This window comes from Trachypithecus francoisi, unplaced genomic scaffold (genome assembly GCF_009764315.1).
Source record: "Trachypithecus francoisi isolate TF-2019V2 unplaced genomic scaffold, Tfra_2.0 Lachesis_group15, whole genome shotgun sequence".
Lineage (NCBI taxonomy): Eukaryota > Metazoa > Chordata > Mammalia > Primates > Cercopithecidae > Trachypithecus > Trachypithecus francoisi.
Window position 1 is genome coordinate 82,593,392 of NW_022681460.1, and position 25,766 is coordinate 82,619,157.

Sequence of the window (25,766 nt, forward strand, 5' to 3'; positions counted from 1 at the left end):
AGGAAGCAAGTGGCATACTCCAGGAAGGTTGAGTAAAGGGACTGTTGATAGGATGTAGGCAGATATGGGAAAACCACAAAGAAGAGTGACATGCTGGGGCTAGTCACAGCAGATGTTACAACCCTGAGGTTTAAAGGAGCAAGAGGAGAGAGTGTGGAAAGGGTCACCTTGAGAGGAGTTATGGTCTTTGCTTGAGATCATGCAGACAGCCCAAGCCAACTCTGTAGGAAGGAAGCAGGGGAATGTGGGACTGGACCTTACTGTGTTCTTCCTTCTGACCTCCTGCAGGGGCTCCCCATTGGACAAAACCAACCAGAAACCAGAGGGCAAGTGAGCCTGTTAAAGTAATTACACAAGTCTGCCTCCAAGGCAGGCAACTTTGGTCCAGAAAGCAACAAAGAGGTAAGAGCGGGAGGGTGGAAATGCAAGCTATTTGGCACCATGAACATGGCACATACTAGTCCATATAATGTCTTTTATCCCACTTTATTTTACTGTTAATTATCACAATAAAAAAAAAAAAAACCTTGGCCTGGCATAGTGGCTCATGCCTGTAATACCAGCATTTTATTTTGCAGGGCCAAGGGAGGAGGACTGCTTGAAGCCAGGAGTTTGAGACCATCCTGGGCAACATAGTGAGACTTTCCATCATCATGGAAAATTGTCCACTTTAATTTGCTTCAGATATAATGAAGCCTAATAATAATAATAATAAGTCAAACTTCCTCAAAAACATTGCAATAAAGCATGCTTTGGGCACATTCTGATCAGATTTGGAAATAAAGAAAAATACTTATGAAGATAATTAATTCATTGCCTTTTGGATGTGACTACCGGCAGAGAAGACAACACAGCATAAAGGAGCATGGACAAGAGAAGCTTTTGAAATACATTTAAAGGACTTGAATTAAATATCATTTGGGAAGGAAAAGAAGATTTGGTTTTGCAATTGGATTAAATGGATGGAAGAAATCCTCATCATATGAAATAGGTAATGCTACCAACATTACCTGCAATAGGATAGCTTCACTACTTCCTGATCCTGAAACACAACAGAAATCTGATCCTAGCTTTGTAAATATAAGATCTTTACCACAAGTAGGTTACCATTCATAGACACCACTCAACACTCAGCGCCAGGCACCATTCTAGGAGCCATTGATACCATAACCAATAAGATAGACACTGTCAAAGCCCTGGTATAAGCTTTTTTCAGACAAATCCTATGCAGAAATTCACTATATTTACATAAAAGATAGAAAGTGAATAATGATAGGCTGGGCATGGTGGCTCATGCCTGTAATCCCAGCACTTTGGGAGGCCAAGGTGGGCAGATCACCTGAGGTCAGGAGTTTGAGACCCGCCTGACCAACATGGAGAAACCCCGTCTCTACTAAAAATACAAAATTAGCTGGGCATGGTGGCGCATGCCTGTAATTCCAGTTACGCAGGAGGCTGAGGCAGGAGAATTGCTTGAACCCAGGAGACAGAAGTTGCAGCGAGCCGAGATTGCACCGTTGCATTCCAGCTTGGGCAACAAGAGCGAAACTCTGTGAAAGGAAGGAAGGAAGGAAGGAAGGAAGGAAGGAAGGAGGGAGGGAGGGAGGGAGGGAGGGAGGGAAGGAAGGAAGGAAAAGAAGAAAGAAAGAAAGAGAATAATGATAAAAGTCGAGCTAGTGCTGCTATGGTTTAATTAGTTTCATGGAACCTGGAGCCCTCCTGGCTTCCCCATTCCTTCTACCCTTTGGACCTAGTACAGTAGTGTGAAATCACTGAGATGAGCTTCCCATGACATATCATCCTCAGGGTTATGGAATCTCAGTGTCTCCTGGAAGGACTAGGCTCAAATAATCTTAGAAAAATGTTTGCCTGTAATTCTCATTTAAAGCTTTTAGAGAATTATTTATGCCACTAAGCTTTGGAATACTTTAGCTTTATCATTCATCCATTCAATCATTGAGTGCCTTCTATATGTAAACACTAAGAACGCAGTGGTGAAAAAGACAAGAGTCCCTGCCCTTTTGTAATGTCCATGCTGGCCGGGAATATAGACTTTAGACATGTAATAGCACAATTAGTTATTTAATTGCTGTTGTGATGAGTGCTAGGAAGGGAAAGTACAGGATTTTTTGCCGGTGGGGCTGTGAAAACTTTCCTGAGGAGGTGGCATTTGTGCTTTACTGGTTGATTAGTAGAAATTAATTAGTCCAGAGATTGCAAACTCAAATTCCTTTAAGAGATCAGGCAGGTAACAAAAATGTGTGCATCTGGCAGGGGTAAGACAACAAGAAATATTAGAACTAAAGGCCCACTGGAGGGAGTCTACTGGCTTTAAGGCATTCAAATTCAAACTTCAGTCATCTCTTGGCTGGCCAAACAAAAGAAGTGTGCAGCCAAAGACAGCAGAAGAGCTGGCAGTCTGCTGCGATGATTCAGGCAGCAGGACAGCAGGAGCAATGGCCCTGAGGCAGGAAGAAGACCATCTGTTTTGATGAATTAAGAGAGCAACTGCAGGTGAAGTCTGCAGCCCTCAGAAGAGAGTGGCTTCCACAGGCAGGTGAGGGGAGAGGAGCCATGTCACTCAAGGCCTCCAGGGCAGGTAAGAACTTTAGTCTTTATCTCAAGTCCCCTTGGATGCACTGAAGGTTTTAAGCGAAAAAGTGAATTAATTAGACTGGCATTTTTGAAAGCTCACTGAGCAGCAATGTTGGAAAAGTTGGAAGCAAATAAATCGATTAGGAAGCTGTGATGGCTCCTCATCTCTTCTTCAGTTTTTCACCTACATTATTTACATAACTGTGTTTGTCTTGATGCAGTCTCAACCCTGTATTTCTCATTCCAGAAAACCAAGTTGAGTATTTTCCTCTTAGTTTCTGACTCTAAGGAAGGAAGTAGAATCCAGAGGTCTGTGGCCTGGAATGAGAAGAAGTGAAATGCAAACTCAGTACCCCATACACAGAACCTTCTATCTCCTGGCTACTATTAAGTGCTGCAGTGTCAGCAACAATCATGTACTTCGTAAGTATTATGGGAGCACCGAGAATAGTTCCCAACCTGCTGAAGGTGGGAAGTCAGGTAAGGCTTCACCTACAAACCTAAAATCTTGTGGACTTTATCATTTGGTTTAGCATTTAAAAACCAATTCCTGCTTTGAATAATTCCTAATTAGCTGGGTGTGGCGGCGTGTAAGTTTGTAGTCCCAGCTATTCAGGAGGCAAAGGCAGGAGAGTCACTTGACCCCGGGAGGTGGAGGTTGCAGTGAGCCAAGATCGAGCCACTGCACTTCAGCCTGGGTAACAGAGTGAGACTCCATCTAAAAAAACAAATAAAATAAAATATTCTTATTGTTTAGAGATTATCTTGTTTAGACTTTTATCAATTAACATAAATGTATACAATTATATTACTTGTGTGTATAAAAAACTTACATGGTTAGCTTGTCCACTCTCCTGGGAGCATCATACTTGTTTCTTCAAGAACTGAAGAACGGGGAAGTGCTGCCCCACAGGCTGACTGTGAGTCAGCAAGTCTCCCTGATGGTTACATAAACATGAAACTTGAAGTTAGGAAAAAATTGAGTAAGCTAGACACATTTGCTTCTCCTTTTAAAAATGGAAATGACAAACTCTTGCCACTTTCATATGCAGCCGGACATGGTGTATTTGTGTTTGTGAGGTTATTGTACAAGACGAAATGGGTGAATGATTTGAAGTTAAAATTAGCTAATTTTTTGTCAACTTATTTATTCATTGGTATATTTAGGCTCAAAATGAATTTCTTCCCTTTTTTTGTCTCCCTATGACTTTGTATAAAACAGGTTCATATGACATTAATCCTACAAATAAACCATTTGGATTAGAAGTCATTTCCTTTGTGAAAATTACCTTCCTTGACATAGTAATCATTACTTTTTATGACGTCTCTAAATCTAGATTCAAAATTCTCTAGGCTGGAAATAAGATTTCATTTTAGAGCTATTTTGTCCTTGATTATTGACACAGAATCTTGTGGGGTTGAGCAAGGCAGAGGCTGTGTGCTGCAATCTCTGTTGAGGAGGGAGACTCCCAGGGCTCTGCATAGTGAACGGGTCACATAGAAGTTTCTTTAGCACAGGAATGTGCATCCATGTTTCCCTGAAGAGCAAAGTAGAATGGCGGATCAGTCCAGAAGTCCATCAAAAAAGATAGGTACCATCATCCTGACTGATTCTTTTTCACAGTGTTGCTGTGATGCCTCAGACACAAGCCCAAGCATCTACCAAGCTGCTTCTTCCTCCAAGTGACAAAAAGAAAAGAAAAGAAAATGACAGTTATCATCAGCCCACTTTTTACCCTGATCTATGCAGTCCTTAGCAACCAGAGTATCTACACTGAGGCACGTTGCAGTGGTTGTCATAACTTTGAAGAAAACAAATCTTCAAAGATCTTTTTTATCTTTTCCAGGAAGATGTGTCAATCCTTTGATGGTAAAAAAGCATAAATCCAAAATTGAGAGGCAAAATATATCATATCCCACTAAAAACTCCTTGAGCCAGATAACCGCCAGCATGTACAATTAGAAGGGTAATACTAGCTAGCGACTGCTATGTGGAATGTGTTAAGACTTCTAAATATATTATTTCATTTAATTATTGCAACTATAAATAGTAAAAAATAAGGGGACTGATGTTAAACATGTTAGTTTTGCCTGCACCGAAAGCTTAAAAGAATTAATAATGAGATATGGGACTTAGTAAAGTATCTATCATATAAAAAGCATTCGATGTATTCATTTACTCAGAAAAGTATTTGTAAATGAATATCTTAAACGTGTCTTTCAACTGACATTTCTTCTGATATGGCTAGTGAATTGCCTCTAAAGCAAAAAGTAATTGCAGAGAGGTACTAAGTAAGATAAGAGTTCTCCTTCCTAGCTCTTGCAGGCCTATACATTGAATTTGACAAACACATTGTTCCAAAAGTAAGCCATGGGAGCTGGGCATCATGGCATATGCCTATAATCTCAGCTACTCAGGAGGCTGAGGTGGAACGATTCCTTGAGCCCAGGAGTTCGAGGCTGCAGTGAGCCATGATCATGCCACTGCACTCCAGCCTGAGCGAAAGAATAAGACCCTGTCTCTAAAACAAAACAAAACAAAACAAAATAAAACAAAAGTAAGCCATGGGAGACAGATGTGGTAGAATAGGAAAAATTGAAATACTACCTTTGAAGCCTACACTTACCTTCTACTCATGAGTCCAAGCCAGCAGCTGGGCATTTGGGTACAGGAGAGAGGGACAAGAATACTTCCCCCTATAAGAACACAATGGAATGCTAGAGTCATAGCCCAGTGGGCAGAACTTCAGGCACCCGGACAGTGGATGTGGGTGTATGGCCTTTCAGAATGTGGCTCACCGCAGCCAGGTGTTAGTGGCTCACCACAGGCACAGCAGGTCTAACCTAGGGAAGACCAAGGCTGTCAAGGTATTCCCCGCCCTAAAAAGACTTCCCTCAATGTTTCTCTGAACCTAGGCATCTAAACTGGTAAAGTTCAGACTCCTTAGCTTGACACTGCAGTACTCTTGAGATCTTGTTAAAATGGTGTTGTGAGTTGAATAGTGTGCCCCCAAATGTAATGCCTACCTGGAACCTTAGAATGTAACCTTATTTGGAAAACAGGTTTTTGCAGATGTAATTAGTTAAGATGATGTCATCCTGGTTTAGGGTGGGCCCTACGTTCGATTTCACTGGCGTCCTTAGAAAAAGAAGAAAGGACACACCGAGGTACACGGTTGTACAGGGAGGAAGGCCCTGCAGAGACACAGGTGAAGACTGAAGTGATGTAGCCACGAGCCAAGGAATGCCAAGGATTGTCGGGAGCCACCAGAAGCTGTTGGAGGAGATCAGGGTAGATTCCTCTCTAGAGCCTTCACAGGGAGCAAGGCCCTGACCAACGCCTTGATACCAGGCTTTCAGCCTTCCAGCACCGTAATAGAATACATTTCTGTTATTTTCAGCCACTTTGTTAAAACAGCCCTAGGGAACTAATACAACTGGTGAAATTCAAACTGGTGTCACTCCTGAGTGACACCAAAGAACTCTCAGGATCTCGCTCTAGAACTTACTTCTCACAGCTCCACATCACAGCCAAACAGCCTTTTTAAGGATCCAGATTCCGTATCTTGTCAATCGGCTAAAAAAAAATTTGTTAAAAAAAGGCCCAGAAAGTGCTCAGCGCTTTCCCACGGGCACTATCCCACCACCTGGAGTGCCCCATCTCCACTCACCCATCACTACATGTCCAAAGCTCCATCCTTCTGAGCCCGGTGCAGAAGGCATCGCACAGAACATGATCTGATCCCCCAAATCAGACATCATCTTACTGTCTTCAGAAACCTCGCAGCACTATCTTTGTATTTCACATTGCCAATTTCTACTTTGAATCAGTCATGTGTGTCTGTAGCTTAATCTGGGAGAGTGATCAGATCTTATACATTTTTATATTGACCACAATACCAGGGATCAGTGCCTTAAATGAAGTTGTTACCTAGTACATGCTATTGCGGTGATCAATGTCTATTTCGCTGGCTTGCCTGTTCCTTGAGAATGAATAAGTAACCATAATCTAATTGTTTACATATATATATACCAGTTTATTAGGGAAGAATGGCAAAAGTGGAGAAAGCAGACATTTATACTACAAAATCTAAATGGAAATACACACAGACACAAACACACACACACACACACATCCCAAATACACAGTACATGTGTTTAAATTGATATAAAATATGTCCCTAAATAATATGGCTCTTACTAAAAGGTAACAATACATCTATTTATTATTAACCACAGTACTGCTTTTCTGAAAACCTCAAAGGAATAAGAGGAATGAGGTGAATAGAAGGTTTGAAGACAGTAATTTCAGACTCCCACTGGAGTGGGCGTGCTGAGAGGCAAGGCAGCCTGATTCCCTCCTGCAGTAGAAACGTATCCATATTACCCTATCATGAAATTCATTGCAGCATGGCTTCAATCACTCCTGCTCTACTGAGAGCAGCGGAGTGAGAGATCACCAGGAGCCTGCTGCCTACTTCACCCCTGTCCCGGGGCCTCCACGGGAGCCACAGAGGGACTGCCTCCCTCTCTCCCCTGGGCATTTCCTTGCTGGCACAGTCTGCCCTGCCACACTTCTACTTTCTTTCTTTTTTTTTTCTTCTTTTTTTTGAGATGGAGTCTCGTTCTGTCGCCCAGGCTGGAGGTCAGTGGCATCATCTCAGCTCACTGCAAACTCTGCCTCCCGGGTTCAAGCAATTCTCCTGCCTCAGCCTCCCGAGTAGCTGAGACTATAGGTGCACGCCACCACACTCGGCTAATTCTTTTTGTATTTTAGTAGAGAAAAGGTTTCACCATGTTGCCCAGGCTGGTCTTGAACTCCTGAGCTCAGGCAGTCCACCCGCCTCTGCCTCCCAAAGTGCTGGGATTACAGGCGTGAGCCACAACACCCGGCCTGCACTTCTGTTTTCAATGGAGATAAACATCAAGGCAAAGGGATATTCACATATAAGTCAGGAGAAACTCACCACATCATCAGCCTAGCTAATCGTCATGTCTAACTAGTAGGCTCAATTTATCTGGCTTCTGTGATTCAAATAAAGTTCCTTTTATGATTGTGCAAGATTGATTTTCATTCTGGAAATGACAATTTAGTTGTTGCGGGATGTGTTGTCAAAGTCCACCAGCTTTTGCCCTTGAGAGTGTCGGATGCCCTTGAGAAGCTATGTCCTATAGCACAGGTAATGAAGGCTCCTGTAGTTACTCAGAAAGCAGAGCAAACCCTGCTGCTAGGGAGAGGACCAGGGCAGCGTGAGAGCTTTAAAAGCCCCCTCAGGTCCTCCTGTTCTACGACTCAACCCACCAATGAAAAAGATTGCCTTCGGAGGGACCTGGGTCAGTTGGCCCTGGCTGACGCACAAGCTCATTTTTACCCTGGCTGATGTAGAAGGCTCTGAAGGAGAAATGAACAGACCTTCATTGCTTTGTACAAGGAAAATTTTGCCTATTGCCTAAAAGGCCAGAAAGTCAAAGCATACATGGAACACAGATAATTTAAATGAGATAATCTAAAGTATAAATCTAATTAAATTAAATAAACCCAATCCCACGCACTTTCATTCTAAAACTCTATATCCATTAAATCCAATTACTTCCCCCTGTGGCTTTGGCTTTAAATGGATGTTAGCAATGATCACATTGGATTCCTGCTCTCTGCCAACCTTCAACAGCTTTTATGGTAAAGGTGCAGTTATTAAGTGATTGCAGCTGCCAAATGCAAGTGCCCCGGTTCCACAGGACAAGATACAGGGGCAGGCTATAGATAAGGACACCATCTAAATGAATGCCTTTTAAAATAGAGTGCCTTTGTTCTTTTTGCACTCTTATTCCCCTTCTCCCTCACCCTCCAGAAAAGGTGTATTCCTTGAGCTCTCCAAGAAGATCACAACTTTCTCTCATAAATTATTTTCATTTATCCTCCACCAACATCAGAATCTAGCAATCGAATTCACGCACTCATTAGGTGAAATTGAAGAGAGAGAGCAGTTATTAGGCAGAAAGTTCTCACTACAGCTCTCCTCGCAGCTGAAGGTGTTCAATGAACTTGCCCTCCATCAAATGGAACCTGGTGGAATCATTATCCCAGGCACTCACTGCCCACAAAAGCCAAACCAGTCTCACCCTTGCCTGCTTTCGCTCTCATGAAAGTTATTAGCTTAGCCGGGTGTGGTGGCAGGTGTCTGTAATCCCAGCTACTCTGGAGGCTGAGGTAGGATAATTGCTTGAACCCAGAAGGCAGAGGTTGCAGTGAGCCGAGATTGCCCCACTGCGCTCCAGCCTGGACAACAGAGTGAGACTCTGTCTCAAAAAAATAAAATAAAATAAAAATAAAAAAATAAACGAGAGAGAGAGAGAAAGAAAGAAAGTTATTAGTTTTATCAAGTTATTAGCTTTATTTTATTAAAGGATACAAACATATGTGGCAAGACAGAGGTTTCACAACTTCAACTGGTTCTGTGGGCATAGATTTGCTGCAGAATGAAGTCCCCCAAATCAATTAAATGTAACCTAACTGCAAAGATATCATAGCTGATGTTGTTACACTTGTTGGATTTCATGGAGACTAAATCCTGTAAAGCTTCGAGGTTAGAAATTTATGAACAAATTGCTTTCTCTAAACAATTTTACTGACTGAATTTCCTGTTGAATTCTGCTAGTGAACAATATGAATATATAAATTTGGGGGCTGGATGCGGTGGTTGATGCCTGTAATCCCAGCACTTTGGAAGGCTGAGGTGGTCAGGAGTTCGAGACCACCCTAGGCAACATGGAGAAACCCCATCTCTGCTAAAAATGCAAAAATTAGCCAGGTGTGGTGATGGGCACCTGTATTCCCAGCTACTCGGGAGGCTGAGGCAGGAGAATCACTTGAACCTGGGAGGGGGAAATCACAGTGAGCCAAGATTACACCACTGCACTCCAGGCTGGGCAACAGAGCTAGACTTTGTCTCAAAAAAAAAAAAAAAAAAAAAAGTGTGTGTGTGGGAATTGTTATTACTGTGTCACCATAGTGTGATAGAAAAATCTGGAATTTTACTCATGTCACCCAAGTTGTGGAATATAGTCAAATCTCCCAAAAATCTCAAGACAAGAATAATGCCTGCACAAGCTATTCAACTAGTAGGATACTGTCAAATCAAATAGTTTTGTTTGTTGATGGTGGTGGATGGTTTTGATAGAATTGACTTTAATAAGTCTTACATCATAAAGCAAGTGGTGGTTCTCACCTTTGGCTACACTTTGAATCACCTGGGAGATTTGAAAAATATGATGCCCTGGCCCCACCCCAGGCCGATTAATTTGAACTCTCTCTAGGGATGGGGTCTGGGGGTTGGAATTTCTCAAAGGTCCCCAGATGACTATAATATTCAGCCTGGGTTAAAAACTACCAGTCTGTAGCCTGAAATGCAAATTTAAGCGGGGTTATATGTGAAAAACAGGAAAAAAAGCATCATTAACTGAACTGACCTCTATCTTAGGTACTTCAAATAAATTCCTAGATATCCAAGTCCCCAAATCAATATTTTTGGGAACAAAAAGAGAGCAAATGCATGTTATTTGTTCAGACTACGTGGTGGCAGAGAAAACTCTTTATAGAGCTAAGTGAGGACTTCTATTCCAACAAGACAATAGGCATTCCCTTATTCAGTTTTCTCCTTCCAATGTTTGTTAGAGCTCAGTTGATCAGCGGGAATTAGCAGACTCTGGTGAAGTGGTTAAGACCATCCCTTGACTTGAGATGGCTTCACTGAAGAAGCTCCACCATTTTGGGCAAGGTCATAGTTACAAATGAGGGCTTCATCTGCTTCCAAGAAAGGGTTAAATAGCATCCACAGGATGTAGCTGAGGAGTTGTTGTTATTTCATATTTTAAGAGAACTCCTTTTAAAATTAATCTTATTAATCACTACAGTTATAAAAGTTGATTTTGAGAAATGATAAGACAACTAAAAGTTTAAGTAACATTATTCATGTATGTGTAACATTTCATTGTAATAGTATAGTCAGCCCTCCATATCCAGAAGTTTGGCATCCAAAGATTCAACCAACTACAGATCAAAAATATTTTCAAAACAATAACAACAACAATAAAAAGTAACAATACAACAAAAAATACAAATAAAAAATATGGAAACTATTTACGTAGCACATTATATTAAGTATAATCTAGAGACTATTTAAAGTGTATAGGAGGATGGTGTACAGTATATGCAAATACTATGCCATTTTATATAAGGGACTTGAGCATCTGCAGATTTTGGTTTGGGAGGGACCCCTAGAACCAATTTCCTCACTGATACTAAGGGACTATTGTATTTTCTTGAGCAACTCCAACTTTACTGTATGGCACTCTCAGATAGAGAATAGGCCCTATTCAGGCCCAAACTCCAAAAAGCATTGACTATTTAAGTCTAGGGTGCATCAGAATCACCTGTTGAATTTGAAGCTGCATTTTAGAGGCATACCCCAGGTATCCTTGATGGAGTAGACAGTCCTCAGATTCCTGTTTTAGAAACCCATAAAGGAACTTTGGGCATTTTGAGCACAAGGGCAATGACTAGAATATCAGTTACCTCTGTAAACGATCTCCTAAAAATGAATAGAATTGTTTGTCAGGAATTTATTATTAATATTAATAACATGGTCAGGTGCAGTGGCTCACACCTGTAATCCCAGCACTTTGGGAGGCCAAGGTGGGTAGATCACCTGAGGTCAGGAGTTTGAGACCAGTCTGACCAACTTGGTGAAACCCCATCTACACTAAAATAGTAATAACAATAATAATACTAATACGTTTCTGAGGTATCATAACCCAGTTTAAGTCTCTAAGGAAATAGTAGGAAAACCATTATCTTCAACTGAGGAATGCCTACAAGGCCCTTCCTTCATTACTATAAATTCCTTTCTGTGTTGTCCATCTCTCCATCAATCCCCCAATCAATCGTTCCATGTCTGTCTCCTTTGGCTATTGGATAAGAAATTTTAACAATATGTGGTATCATCAGAATTTTCCTTTAACTGTTTCATTAACTCATATATGAGTCACAAACATATTGTTAGACATTTTATAATTTGCATTCAAAAATCCCTGTCTACATATATAGTCATTTCATGGAGTTGTTGTTGTTGTTGTTTTTAATTATTATCATGGTTGCCTTGAAGTGTTGCTTTTGTGGAGCCAAGTAGAGTGTACTTTCTGATGACTTGAACATACGGACACTAATACAAATGTTTGTGCATTGATTGCTTGTCAAGTTAGAGATTTGACTAAATGTTTCATCTGATGTCTGAAGGGACTCTATAGACCAGGAACTGCAGAAGTTTAGGACCTGATTGTAGAAAATATCAGGAGGTGAAGAAAAGTTCATGGTGATAAAGAAAGAAGTTACTTGTGAAGTCGAGAGACCTAAACAGGATGCTAAGGGTGCTCCAGAAACCAAAAAGGCTGTTTTTCCTAACGAAGAGGGAATAAAATGGGGCCCATGAAAGCCACTCAGGGGTCACTATCAGGACAGGAGGAAGCCTATTTCCCTCAGCACATCCCTGACAAGTGGATCTGAGGGAAATAGGTTTGGAAGACCAAGAAATAAAGAAAGAGTTGAGCTACAGATAGAGATAGAGATGTGAGGGAAAGGGAGAGAGAGAGAAGGATAGTTGGTAGATAAAATAAAGATTCTAGAGCGAGACAGCTAAACCGATTACGTTTTACTCTGGACACTAACAGTCATATGATGCAGGAACTTGAAATAAGGCATGAAAAGCTTAAGCAATTTGCCCAAGGTCCTACTGAGCCACAATTCTAATAAGCCAGGCAATCTGACTCCCAAGATTACTTGCTTAGCCACTTTGCTTTAGGACTGAGGAAAAGATAGCTCACAGAGCAGGAATGCACTATTATATGACCTATTATGGTACTCCTGCTATCAGACTTATCATCATACCAGGCCACAGATAAATGGAGAGGATTTAAAAATAGTAATAGGCTAGTTCTTAAAAAATGTACAGATTGGTAGGATCTAGTAGCCATTAATTAAACAAACAAAATAAAACAAAACAAAAAGCCTTCTTCCTGCATCCCAATAATTTTAAATAAGGGAACAGGCCAAGACGGTGGCTCACACCTGTAGTGCCAACACTTTGGGAGGCTGAGGTGGGTGGATCACTTGAGTTCAAGAGTTGGAGACCAGCCTGGGCAACATGGCAAAACTTTGTTTCTACAAAAAATACCAAAAAAAAAATTAGCTGGGCATGGTGGTCCATACCTGCAAGGTTACCTGAGCCTGGGAGGTGGAGGTTGCAGTGAGCCAAGATCTCACCACTGCACTCCAGCCTGGGCAACAGAGTGAGACCTTGTCTTAAAAAATAAAAAAATAAGGGAACAGATATCAAACCATGAAGTGATGATGCTTTGTTTACCCAGACATCATCAAGACAGTTAAAACTGGACAGTTAAACATTTATCATATTCTATGACAAATGAATACTAACAGAGCATGTTTGTTTATTCTAAATCAGTAAACCATGGAGCTGATTTACGTGACTTTTTTTCTTGACATTTTATTATAGAAATTTTCAAATATACAGCAAGTCTAAAATAATTTTTCATCAAACCTCTGGTATACTCAGCACCTAGGTTTCCAATGCTGACTTATCCAGCACAGACCTTGGGAACAGCATGATTGATCCTCAGCTTCATCTCTGAGTCATCTCATTGTGCCCAGTGTGATGCTTGTTATTAGTTGAGTCATTTGGATGGATGCTGACAATTTACTATGCCTTAGGCGGAGAGGTAAGTGATGAGCAACTGATCAAGTACAGAATCCAAAGAAGCAAAAAAAAGAATCCTTTGAATGCTGTGCATGTTATTACTAGTAAGCTCTCTATGCATACTTATGATCAACAATCACCTGGTGGTACAAGTTTTGAAAAGAGGTCAAGGTTATAACATTTGCACATCAGGCTAAGATTTCTTAGAACTCTTTTTCTCCCTTACTTTCACTCTTCTCTTGCGTTTAGGTCACACTGGGGAATGGAATGGAATGGAACTCACATGGTGGATAAAGGGATATTAGCTTACACATGTAGTGGCCAAATAATCCCAGTGCACTTGAACTTTTATTCCAATAATACTGTATTAGTCCATTCTGACACTGCTATAAAAAAAAGTCTGAGACTGGGTAATTTATAAAGAAAAGAGGTTTAATTGGCTCATGTTTCCACAGGCTGTATAGGAAGCATGGCAGCATCTTCTTGGCTTCTGGGGAGGCCTCAGGAAACTTATACTCATGGTGGAAAGTAAACGGGGAGCCAGCACTTCATGTGGCTGGAGCAAAAGGAAGAGAGAGCAGAGGGGAAGTGCTGCACACTCTTAAACCACCAGATCTCACGAGAACTCTGTCAAAAGAACAGCATCAAAAGGAGAAATCTGCTCCCACAATTCAATCATCTCCCACCAAGCCCCACCTCCAACACTGGGGATTACAATTTGACATGAGATTTGGGTGGGGACACAGATCCAAACCATATCAAATATTCCCTGCTTGCAGCAGCCATTTGAACATAGAGGCCATATTTACAGACATCTCAACCTCCTCTTTGGAGGTTAACATGATCAACCTCACTGAGATACTTGATATATTGCCAGGATGACACACACTATTGACCACAGTTTTGAGAACCATTTCCTGTCATTCAGTGTGATTATTGGCTAGGTGTAGATAAGGATTGTTATAAGTTGAATTGTGCCCCCCCTCACCAAAAATATGTATTCAAGTCCTAACCCCTCATTCCTTAGAATGTGGCCTTATTTGGAAATAGAGTCTTTGTAGATTTAAACCAGTTAAGATGAGGTCAATTGAGTGATTCTAATCCGATATGACTCGTGTCCTTATAGAAAGGGGAAATTGGGATCCAAACACAGACCAGCAGATAAGGAGAATGCCATGGGAAGGTAAAGGCAGAGATCAGGGGATGCATCGGCAACTACCAGAAGCTAGGAGAGGCTTGGAACAGATTCTCTCTTACAGCCTCCAAAGGAACCAACCCAGCTGACACCTCGATCTCAGATTTCTAGCTTCCAGAACTGTGAATCGATACATTTTTCTTGTTTAAACCACCCAATCTGTGGTACTTTTTTGTTGTTGTTATAGCAGCCCTAGCAAACAAATATGGGGATGTTGGCAGGAGCTCGAAGAAAATCACCTTTGAGGATATCACATACGAGGCTAAAAGCAGCAGTGAGGAAAAGAATCAATTAGAGAAAATCTAACTGTACGAATTTCCTTCCAACTGATGAACCAGCATTCTCAAGATCATGTCTAGAATGAAAAATATTAAAAATATATTTTAAAGTGAGTTTTAGAGACCATATGTAATAAGTGTGTTTTTTTTTTAACCTCTTTAGCATTTGAATGTGGCTTATTTCTGTTTTAGCTGAACAGGTGAATATGCAGTGTTTTCTCATAAGGAGAAAAGACTAAGTCCCGTGAAGTATAGATGTGTAATGGGCAAGTAGATCTGAGTAAGACATTCTGCGTTCTTCCAGCTCAGCATTGTCACTCTTTCTTCCTTAGGGTGTACACATTAGTATTAGTGGCAAGCAAGGTGCTAGGCGTTTTAAAAGAGATAATTCTTCACCAAAAAGCTTCAGATTATAGTAGAACTGAATTTTCAGATTTTCCTACCTCTGCACCTAGAAATCAGGTAAAACAGAACAATTCTAATGGCTGGTGCTTCAGAACTGGAAGGCCCTGAGGTCTTTAGTTACTACCAACTATTACAGAGGAATCAGAGTCCCTCTAGAATGGCCCAGATAGTTCAGGTTCTTTCTTCATTCTTTTGCCTAAAACTGTATTTGCTGTTTAGTCTCTGTCCCCCTCCTATGTCCTGTGTGCCCCAGCCGTTAAATACTAGAACTTCATTCAAAGTCATCTAGCTCATGAAACAGCTCTAATTCTACAGGATGCCCTGAGATAACCAGATTTTGACTGTGGAGAGCCAGTAGTGGAGCCAGGAGCAGGTTACTACAGGCGCTAATGTTGTCCTAGCAGCCATCACAAAGAGGATGTGTCCTGGGAAAGTCAGAGCCAGTCCTGAGAGCCAAGACTGCATCACACACATTAAGGGAGACACTCCTGCAAACTCCTTCATCCCCAAATGTTACATAAACTGGGTTGGAATTTGCTGAGCTTCTGTTGAGTTTTCTACAACAGTGAAGAAAATTTCAGTAATTGATAATTTCAATGATTATTTGCCTTTATGTCTTTTTTTTTTGAAGACAGGGTCTCTCGCTCTGTTGCCCAGGCTAGAGTGCAGTGGTCCAATCACAACTGACTGTAACCTCAGGCAATCATCTCACCTCAGCTTCCTGAGCAGCTAGGGCTACAGGTGCATGCTAGCATGCCTGGTCAACATTTTAAGTTTTACTTTATTTTTTAGAGACGGGATCTCACTGTGTTGCCCAGGCTGGTCTTGAATGCCTGACCTCAAGCAATTCTCCCTCCTTGGCCTTCCAAAGTGCTGGAACTATAGGCATGAGCCACTGTACCCAAACTGTGTCTATTTTGAGTGAATATAAAATTATATTTCATGGCTGGGCTCAGTGGTTCATGCCTGTAATCCCAGCACTTTGGGAAGCTAAGGCAGGCGGATCACTTGGGGTCAGGAGTTTGAGACCAGCCTGGCCAACATGGAAACCCCCATCTCTAGTAAAATAGAAAAGTTAGCTGGGTGGGGTGGTGTGCACCTGTAATCCCAGCTACTCGAGAGGCTGAGGCAGGTGAATCACTTGGGGTCAGGAGTTTGAGACCAACCTGGCCAACATGGAAACCCCATCTCTAGTAAAATAGAAAAGTTAGCTGGGTGTGGTGGTGTGCACCTGTAATCCCAGCTACTCGGGAGGCTGAGGCACAAGAATTGCTTGAACCTGGGAGACAGAGGTTGCAGTGAGCTGAGATTGCACCACCACACTCCAGCCTGGGTAACAGAGTGAGACTCTCTCTAAATAAATAAATAAATATTATATATATGTTTTATTTATGTGTGTACGCACATATTTTATCTTTAAAAATAAAAATAAGCTCAACATTTTGCTTTTGATTATCATGTGATTGTTACCAACAGATATTTACTAAGCCATGTGCTCAGCACAAGCCTAGATATGGTGGAAGATACAAAAGAAAACTAAAGAACAATCTCTGCCCCAGAAGGGTATTCACATCAATTGATTAGACAAAACGAATTCTCTTGTCACACTCAAGGTCAAATTATTGCCAGAAGCTATGACAAGTACTGTATAGAAGTATTTAGCCATAGGTAGACTGGAAGCCAAAAGAAAGAAGTTGGCCTGACTTCAACAGACAGTACAAGTTCTACCTAGGACATCAGATGTGAGCTGTCTTAAAAGAGAAAATTATAAAGATAGGCTGAAGGAATATTACATTGTGCAGAATACGGAAATGAAGACATGGAAATGAGACTGGGCACCGTCTGTGCTGGGAGGATTAATCTATCAGATCTGAAAAGGCTCCAGATCTGGATGGAGGCAAGAGGGAACAGGTGTCTCACAGACAGACGTTTGTCTCTTTCTTTTATTCTTCATGTTCTTTGTTTCCTTCAACAAATATGATTGAAGGCTTGTTAAGTGCCTGGCACTTTTCTAGGTACTGGGGATAGTAGACAACATCCTCTCTTACAGCCTATGTTCTGGCCAGGTAGACAAGCAATGACAAATATATAATGTTGGACAGTGGTAAACGCTATGAAGAAGTTAATCAGGTTAAGGTGATGGAGATAGGATCTGCTCTTTTATAGACAGGATAGTGAGAAATGGCCCCTCAAAAGAAGAGATGTTCAGTGAGAAGAAAATGAGGAAGCAAAGATAGTCAAGAATCTAAAGGAAAAGTATGTTAGTCAGGGGAAATAATACAGAAAAAGAATATAATATAGAAGAGAACTTCTGTGTCTAGGGAACACGCAAGTCCAGTGTAACTAGAGTTGAGTGAGCCGGACAGCGGAGGTAAGAGACGAAGTCAGAGAAACTGACAGGGACCTGATCATGCAGGAGTTTGGAATTTTTTCTGAGTATGATGTGAAACCATTAGAGGGTGTTATTTGTTTCACAAGTTTATTTTTATTTTTGTTGAGACGGAGTTTTGCTGTTGTCACCCAGACTGGAGTGCAATGGCGCAATCTCGGCTCACTGCAACCTCCGCCTTCCAGGTTCAAGCGATTCTCCTACCTCAGCCTCCCCAGTAGCTGGGATTACAAGCACCCGTCATCGTGCCTGACTAATTTTCGTATTTTTAGTAGAGATGGAGCTTCACCATGTTGATCAGGCTGGTCTCGAACTACTGACCTCAAATGATCCATCCACCTCGGCCTCTCAAAGTGCTGGGATTACAGGCATGAGCCACCGTGCCTGGCCTGTTTTACAATTTTTAAAAAATTGCTCTAGCTGCTTATCCAAATAATTTATTTCAAGTTACAAGATATCAGTTTGGAGGTTTTTTTCAATATTCTGGGTGAGAGGTGACGGATTCTGGCACAAGGGTAGCAGAGGTGTAGGTGGTTGACTGAAGTCAAGGTAATTTAAAAAGTCAATAGGAGTTGTTTATAAATTGGATGAGGAGCATGATGAGGAAAAGACAAGAGTCAAGGATAACAACTAAGTTTGCGGTTGAGCAACTAGGTGAAGAGTGGTGGCATTTACTGAAATGAGAAAGCCTGAAGGAGAAGCAGACCCAAGATAATGGAATTAGGGTTTATTTTGGAAAGAAAGGCTCTAGAAGCTTTCCTGTATTCATGGAAAACTCCACCCAAGATGCATCTAAAAGGACCAGCACTAGCAAACAGACAGGCTACCCCAAGAGACTGGAGCCACGTCCCAAAACTTTCAAGTCTTCTCATTAGTTCCTCCAAGCTTTTTATTGTTTGCTGCTTCTAAATTGCTAAAAGTGGGTAATTATTTGCAAAAGTTAAAGTGCATCCCAAGAACAAGAATTACTACTCCATACACCAAACTCTGAACTACTCATCCACTGGACTATAAACTACATTACCTAAGCATGAGGCTTATACTGAGTAATCTACAAAACAGTAGAGTCTATTCTTTACAGACTCTCATATGCATTTATCTTATTTATATCATCACAAGAATCCAGTGTGAATACACAGATGGAGAAACTGAGGTCAGGGAGTTAAGTCACTCTCAAATTCACATAGACCCACAGGTAGATATCCTGTGGAGCTAATGAAAGTTAAACATCAGGACTGTCTTCTTGCATGGGCTTCTTCTAAGATCCTGGAAAGGGAAGAGGCCCACCAATGTGTTCGTATCGTCATAAGTTTCTATAAAAACTGAAAGAGTGAGACATTCTATTCTCAATTTACGATTAAATCACAATTGGTAAATATTACTTTCCTTTCTACTCCAATTTCCCCCTCATCAGATTTCTCTTCATGTTGATGGCCTTGAGAATTTTAAGGATCCAGCCAATTAAGTGTTCATTTGAAGGTAATACAGTTTTATAAGATCCATTTAAGTGGCCCAAAGTCACTTATATGTATCGTTACAAAATTGTAAGCCTTTCTTGTATAGGGCTGGCTTTGAAGAATGTACTTCCCAACACTCTATCCACTCTGACCCTTTCTGTGCCAACTCCTCTGGCTTCTACACAAGACTGTAGGGCTACAGGTAGTCCTATAGCATCTGGCACCAGAAATGTAAGGATATGGGTAGTGGGAAAGAAACAAGGTTTTACTGACTTCTCATTCCATGCCATTTCCTGTAAAAAAAAAAAAAAAAAAACACACACACACACACACACACGCACCACATTACCAAATCGTTATCTTCTGAAGAGGCATTGAGGAGTATGCAGCCAAAAATGTCAGGAAAGAGTATTATAGAAGTGTGTCACCGGGCGCAGTGGCTCATGCCTGTAATTCCAGCACTTTGGGAGGCTGAGGTGGGTGGCTCACTTGAGGTCAGGAGTTCAAAACCAGCCCGGCCAACATGGTGAAACCCTGTCTCTACTAAAAATACAAAAATTAGCAGGGTGTGGTGGCACATACTTGTAATCCCAGCTACTCGGGAGGCTGAGGTGGGAGGATCGCTTGAATCCAGGAGGCAGAGGTTGCAGTGAGCTGAGATAGCACTACTGCATTCTAGCCTGGGTGACAAGAGCGAAACCCATCTCAAAAATAAATAAATTAATTAATTAATAATAATAATAAATATAAATATAAAAAACAAATAAAAAATAAAAAAAGAAGTATGTCAGGCAGTTGCCTAATAAAAGTGTTGTGCTGTTTTTATGAATTTTGTGATATATATGCCATTTGCCACCTTTAAAAAAAATTGTATTTATTTTCTCATTTTAAATAGATATTCCATTTCAAATCTAATTTTGTATTTCTAATTTATATTCTTTTTCTTAAAGAAGACCTTCCCCAAGTGGTATAAGCCCTCACAATACTTGCAAAGAAATGAAGTATTCTACCTCCTACTTGGACAAACTTTGCAGCCTTTCAGATCTACCCAGTCCATTTATACCATGTTAGAACCAGAAATTACAGTGAAGAATCTGAGTGGTAATTTCCACTAAGAGTAGGCCTTTTCTTTTTCTTAATGATTTATCCATGTTGAACATTTTGATGCCATTAAAAGATTGAGAAATCTCCCTTCCCTACCCACAAGGCACCATCCCAGTAGTTTTCCCTTTCACAAACGCCTCTTCATATCCTGATTCTGGCCTGGACTTGAAGCAAAGGCACCTGAGTCCAGCCAGAAACACTGTTGTTACAATAGTTTTGGCCTAATAGGGGCAGGAAATACCAACAGCCTTATGTGAGCTCTTCCCCAATGGAGAGCCAACCTAAATGCATACACTTAGTGCCCTTGCATAATTCAGACGATGCTCTGATAAGAGCTGGACATTTGGAAACACTTTTCCTCCTAAGCGTCTGAGGTCACTGGGCAGATAAGGAATTCTCATGAAGAAATTATGAAATAAGAGACTGTAGTAACATTCTTTTAACTGTGAGTCCCTGAAGAACAATACCACAAATAACATTTCTCCTAGGAATTTTGTTCCAAATACTGACTTCGTCAAACATAAAGAAAAAAATTAAGGTATTCAGCAAAAACAGAAAAGATTCAAGTCTTCCTACTTAAGAAAAAGCATCAGATTTATTATCCAGTCCTTACATAATTATGTTTACTTCAGTCCCTGTCTCCCAAGTAAAACAAAATAGAGTTTCTTTTTCTGGTGCATTATAAAGAAGAAATCAAAAAAGGGAGAGAAAGAGAGAGAAATTACCCATGCAAACTACCCGATCCCCCCTCAAAGACCATGAGCCGATTCATAAAGTACATACAACATCCCACAGTACTATGCACCTTTCTTTCAGTCAACCATGTTAATGACAAACTGAAGTCCCCAGTATCTGTGTTATAAAGTCTGAAACTTAATCCTGCTTTTCAACATTACTTTAAATACCCGACGACGCAGGTGTTTATGATAAGCTCCCTCTTACTTCCACCTTAGGCAATTTTGAAATCTTGATTGTCGTTTGCACTATTTGACATAGTTGTTTTGTAGTTCTGTTTACTATACTAGTAAATATCATTCTGGTGAAACAAACATTTCAGAATTTGAATTGGCCTTGTTGTGACCCGCCTCATGAGTCACACTGTGTTCCCAGCATTGACACATGGCTATTTCCCGCATTAATTGGTGAACCCTGTTTACACAGACTCAAGTACATGCCTGGGTTGGGCTGTTGGAACTGCTTCGGGGAACGGCACTAAGGCAAGGCCTGTAGGTAGTTTAGACTCCCTCCTAGAAGTCTAAGTGGTAGTCGGGGGAGGGAGTATGGTATGGGATTTTCAAAAACACTCCCTCCACAGGAAGCCAGTGCCTTTTCTCCTGGTATGATTAGTTCTGAGTATAATTCCATGACTTCTACTTGTTTAACTCCCAGATATTTTGGAGTTGATGTATCTACCACTGGGGATGGTCACAGAGCAGACAGTGGGATTGGCCGGAGGGATGCCTGGTGAGCGAAGGTGGCCCAGCTATTGTCCATCTCCTGCAAAGTTCCTTGTACAGAGTAAGAACCCAGCTCCATGTCTGTGAATAGATGATTGGTTGAATAAATGAAAGAACACACTAAGGAATGAGCAGAAATAGAATAAGGAGTTAAACTTCATGGGCAATGAGGCCCTACCAATTCCAGAGGCTCACTTAGACAAGAGCCTGCTAATCCTAATGGCATCTTGGTGTCTGATCAGCCCCCACCAAAACAACCCGGGTCAGAAGCAAAGAAGAACATTTCTCTTCTTAATTATATTATGGTTAAATCAACACGACTATCATTGACCATCAGTTCTACTGAACATTATATGATTCATTTCATAATTTATGGCCCCTGGCTGCTATTCCTCCACCTTCCCACTATCTACCTTTCATCCTTTTGATGATTCATTTCGATCTCCTTCCAAGTTAAAGGGGTTGGGGGGGGGTTAAACCAGTTTTTATCTTCATTTGAAACCCTTATGAAAATGAGACCAGGAAATGGAGGGGGTAGGGAAAGGCAGTGGTAAAGAAAAGAGGTTGTAAAGCAATTTTGATGTAGCTGTGAATTTCAGGTTGTCATAGGGCAACTTCTCTCTAGATGCCAAGTTAATTTAAAATAGAAGTGGCCAGACATGGTGGCTCACACCTGAACTCCCAGCAATTTGGGAGGCAGAAGAATACTTGAGCTCAGGAGTTCAAGACCAGCTTAGGTAACATGGCAAAAACTTGTCTCTACAAAAATTACAGGCCGGGCGCGGTGGCTCAAGCCTGTAATCCCAGCACTTTGGGAGGCCGAGACGGGCGGATCACGAGGTCAGGAGATCGAGACCATCCTGGCTAACACGGTGAAACCCCGTCTCTACTAAAAAAATACAAAATTAGCCGGGCGAGATGGCGGGCGCCTGTAGTCCCAGCTACTCGGGAGGCTGAGGCGAGAGAATGGCGTAAACCCGGGAGGCGGAGCTTGCAGTGAGCTGAGATCTGGCCACTGCACTCCAGCCTGGGCGACAGACCCAGACTCTGTCTCAAAAAAAAAAAAAAAAATTACAAAAATTAGCCAGCCGTAGTGTCATGCACCTGTAGTCCCAGCTACTCTGGGAGGCTGAGGTAGAAGGATGGCTTGAGCCTGGGAGGCAGAGGTTGCATTGAGCCATGATTGCGCCACTGTGCTCCTGCCTGGGCAACAGAGCAAGACACTGTCTCAAAAAAAAAAAAAAAGAAAAGAAAAGAAAAAGGAAAATAGAAGAAGTAAGGAATATATAATTCAATTACCTTCTTTAATAAACCTAGAGTTTATCCGTCAGTCAGGCTCAACTTGGTTATAATCTCAATCATACTAAACCTGTTGGTGGGATGGGGTGGGGGGATGATAGGAGGCAAATGGAACTCACTTTATTACAAATGAATAACAAAACCACACCAAAGGGGTGAGGAAGAAAAGAATTAACCTGAATTAGGAAATAGAATTCTGTCTATATACTAAATGGTTAAAGACAAAAGAACTGTACATAAACATTATACTCGGTCGGGCGTGGTGGCTCATGTCTGTAATCTCAGCACTTTGGGAGGCTGAGGTGGGCAAATCACCTAGGGTTAGGAGTTCGAGACCATCCTGACCAACATGAGGAAATTCCGTCTGTACTAAAAAATACAAAATTAGCTGGGTGTGGTGGGGGGCGCCTGTAATCCCAGCTACTTGGGAGGCTGAGGCAGGAGAATCACTTGAACCTGGGAGGCAGAGGTTACAGTGAGCTGATTTTGAGCCATTGCACTCCAGCCTGGATGACAAGAGTGAAACTCTGTCTCAAAAACTAACTAACTAAATAAATATTATACTCAAGTAAATTTGTGTCTTTCATGGGTATGAGTTAGCAGTTCTGAAACTATTTTATGTGTATAGTAGGATTGAACAAATGTAAACCTATTGTAGATAAAGAAGACCAGGTTTCTCACTGTGAGAGAAAGGAGTTACAAATTAGGAAAGAGGAGAGGAGGCTAGAATGAACCTTGTAGATCAGAAACAGGTATCAGGATCAGGATGAACTGGTGGATTTTAGTGTGTGTGAGTATACGCAGATGGACTATTGTAGCAGTGATGACCTATGGCCCAGCTCCCTTACTCCACACCTTTTTTGGAGGACTCATCTAGAATCCTCAGACAGAGAAGAAAAACCTATTTTGTCAATGTTTTTAAAGGAAGTAGATACCAGGCTCACATTGAGAAATGCTATTCCGGGGGGGCCGGCAAAGCACAGGGACTGGAACAGAACTGCACAAAGGAAGAGGGAATCTGGAAAATATCAATCACAGATAGGAAGGACTCTGTTTCCAAGATATCTTCATCCAGCAACCATGATCTAGGCATTGCAAGCTGCATTTACTGCATTTCAACTCTCACAAACTGTCATAAGTTCAGAGACTACAGCTTAATTTTAGGACATATTCTTGGTCTATCAAACTTGTGTAAAGAGAAAAGGTCTCCTATTTAAAATATGTGGGAGAAGAGCAAACCTCAACATTTAGGCCACATTTAAGCCATTTTTGAATTAATGAATGATCAAGATGAAAATCACAGCTATTCAGGAGCAAATCTCAGAGATTCCTCACACAGAAACTCACAAGCAACCAAGTTACTTTCTCCAGGGTACTTTCCCATCTATTAGCCACTTGAACATCTTAAATGAGAGATTAGTCAAAGAGCCTCAATATCACATGGAGTGACTCACTCCCGGTTCCAGGAGTCTCTGAGGGGCTGACAAGCAATCCACTCCTCTGTTCCAAAGAAGAACTTATTTATGTGTGAGTTCAAGAAGAGAAGATAACTTCACATCAAACTGAGACCTGAATCAGAGAATGGGCAGATACCCAAAGACCCATGTTGATGGAGAGTGTGATGGCAGCTACTCCCTGCAACTGGAGCACCATTATTTCTCTGATGTAGGATTTTCTCATTTCTGACTTACCACTGTGAGAAGTTCCTACTTTACAAAGTCTCCCTGTCCTGTAACTTTTCAATCTGACTTTCAGCTCCAAAAGACCACGAGGGTTTAAATCAGACTTCAATATGTTTATTCCCTTTGCCTGATTGTGGTTAAGCTGTCTGAGAGGTTGACAATAGAAATACAATGGGAATTCAAAAGATATAATCATATCTAAATTGCAGGGTCAAAGACTTAGCCAGAAAGTAAAGTGATTGTGCACAGCCCTGTTTTAGATCTCAAAGCTACAGACCTAGGGAGAGCATCACTACCTACAAAGTTTACCCTACAGTACAGCTGGGAGTTCAGATTTTTGAAATGTATTGATGAATTAGTTTCAGTGAAACACATGGAAATTTATTGAGTATAGAATAATTGCTAAACTTAAAATCTGGGATTCATTTACCCAAAAATATTGATTGATTATAATGTATCAGACTCTGTCTAGTTGCTAGGGAAAGAGACAAATCAAAAGGTGAGCCTTGTTTCCAATGAGGTTATGAATTGAAAGAGGACACATAAATAAAATGAACCAATGATCTGATATAACACAACATGTGAGAAGGACACAGAACAGCTTAAAGGGAGAGCTTTTAACCCTGGGGATGTCAGGAGTGGTAAAGAGAGGGCCCTGCAGAAACTGACATCTGAGCTGGTTCTTAGGGAGAAATAGCAGTCACCAGGCAGCCTTTGGGGGAGGGAGAGTGGAGGGAGGGGAAGCCACAGGCTTTCTTGGAAGCAAAGAAAACAGCAGGTGTAAAAGAGGCATGAAATAGTATCTTGTCCTATAAACTTCAAGTCAGTGTTACTGACAAGTTGGATGGGAAAGCAACAACAGGCAGCAAAGAGATCCCTGGGATAATGGGAGTAGGTGCAGCTGGAGGGCCAGGAGCTGGCCAGGGTCCCCTGTGTCACACTAATTCTCATGTCCAACCTTGATTCAGCAGGCAGTGGGAGGCCAGGAAGTGGCTTTCAGAAGAGCTATGGTCAGACTTGCATTTTGGAGGGATGGCTCTGGGTGAAAAACAAAATGAAAGAAACTATGCTGATAGCGTGTAGCTTTTATCGTCTAGTTAGAACTGTCTCTCACCAGTATTTTTTTAGTCTTCTAAGTC

General features: G+C 41.4%; 2 long non-coding RNA genes across 2 annotated transcripts; one reads left to right on the plus strand and one right to left on the minus strand.

Moving 5' to 3' along the window:
• Positions 1 to 2,066: 2,066 nt before the first annotated feature.
• Positions 2,067 to 3,534, minus strand: LOC117097501. The gene is made up of 2 exons (XR_004442968.1): positions 3,429 to 3,534; positions 2,067 to 2,913 (listed from the first exon to the last, which is right to left on the minus strand). It is a non-coding gene; the product is annotated as an uncharacterized LOC117097501 (long non-coding RNA).
• LOC117097502 lies at positions 2,901 to 15,987 on the plus strand. Its single transcript, XR_004442969.1, has 3 exons — positions 2,901 to 3,018; positions 13,221 to 13,383; positions 15,555 to 15,987. It is a non-coding gene; the product is annotated as an uncharacterized LOC117097502 (long non-coding RNA).
• The last annotated feature ends 9,779 nt before the right edge of the window (positions 15,988 to 25,766 follow it).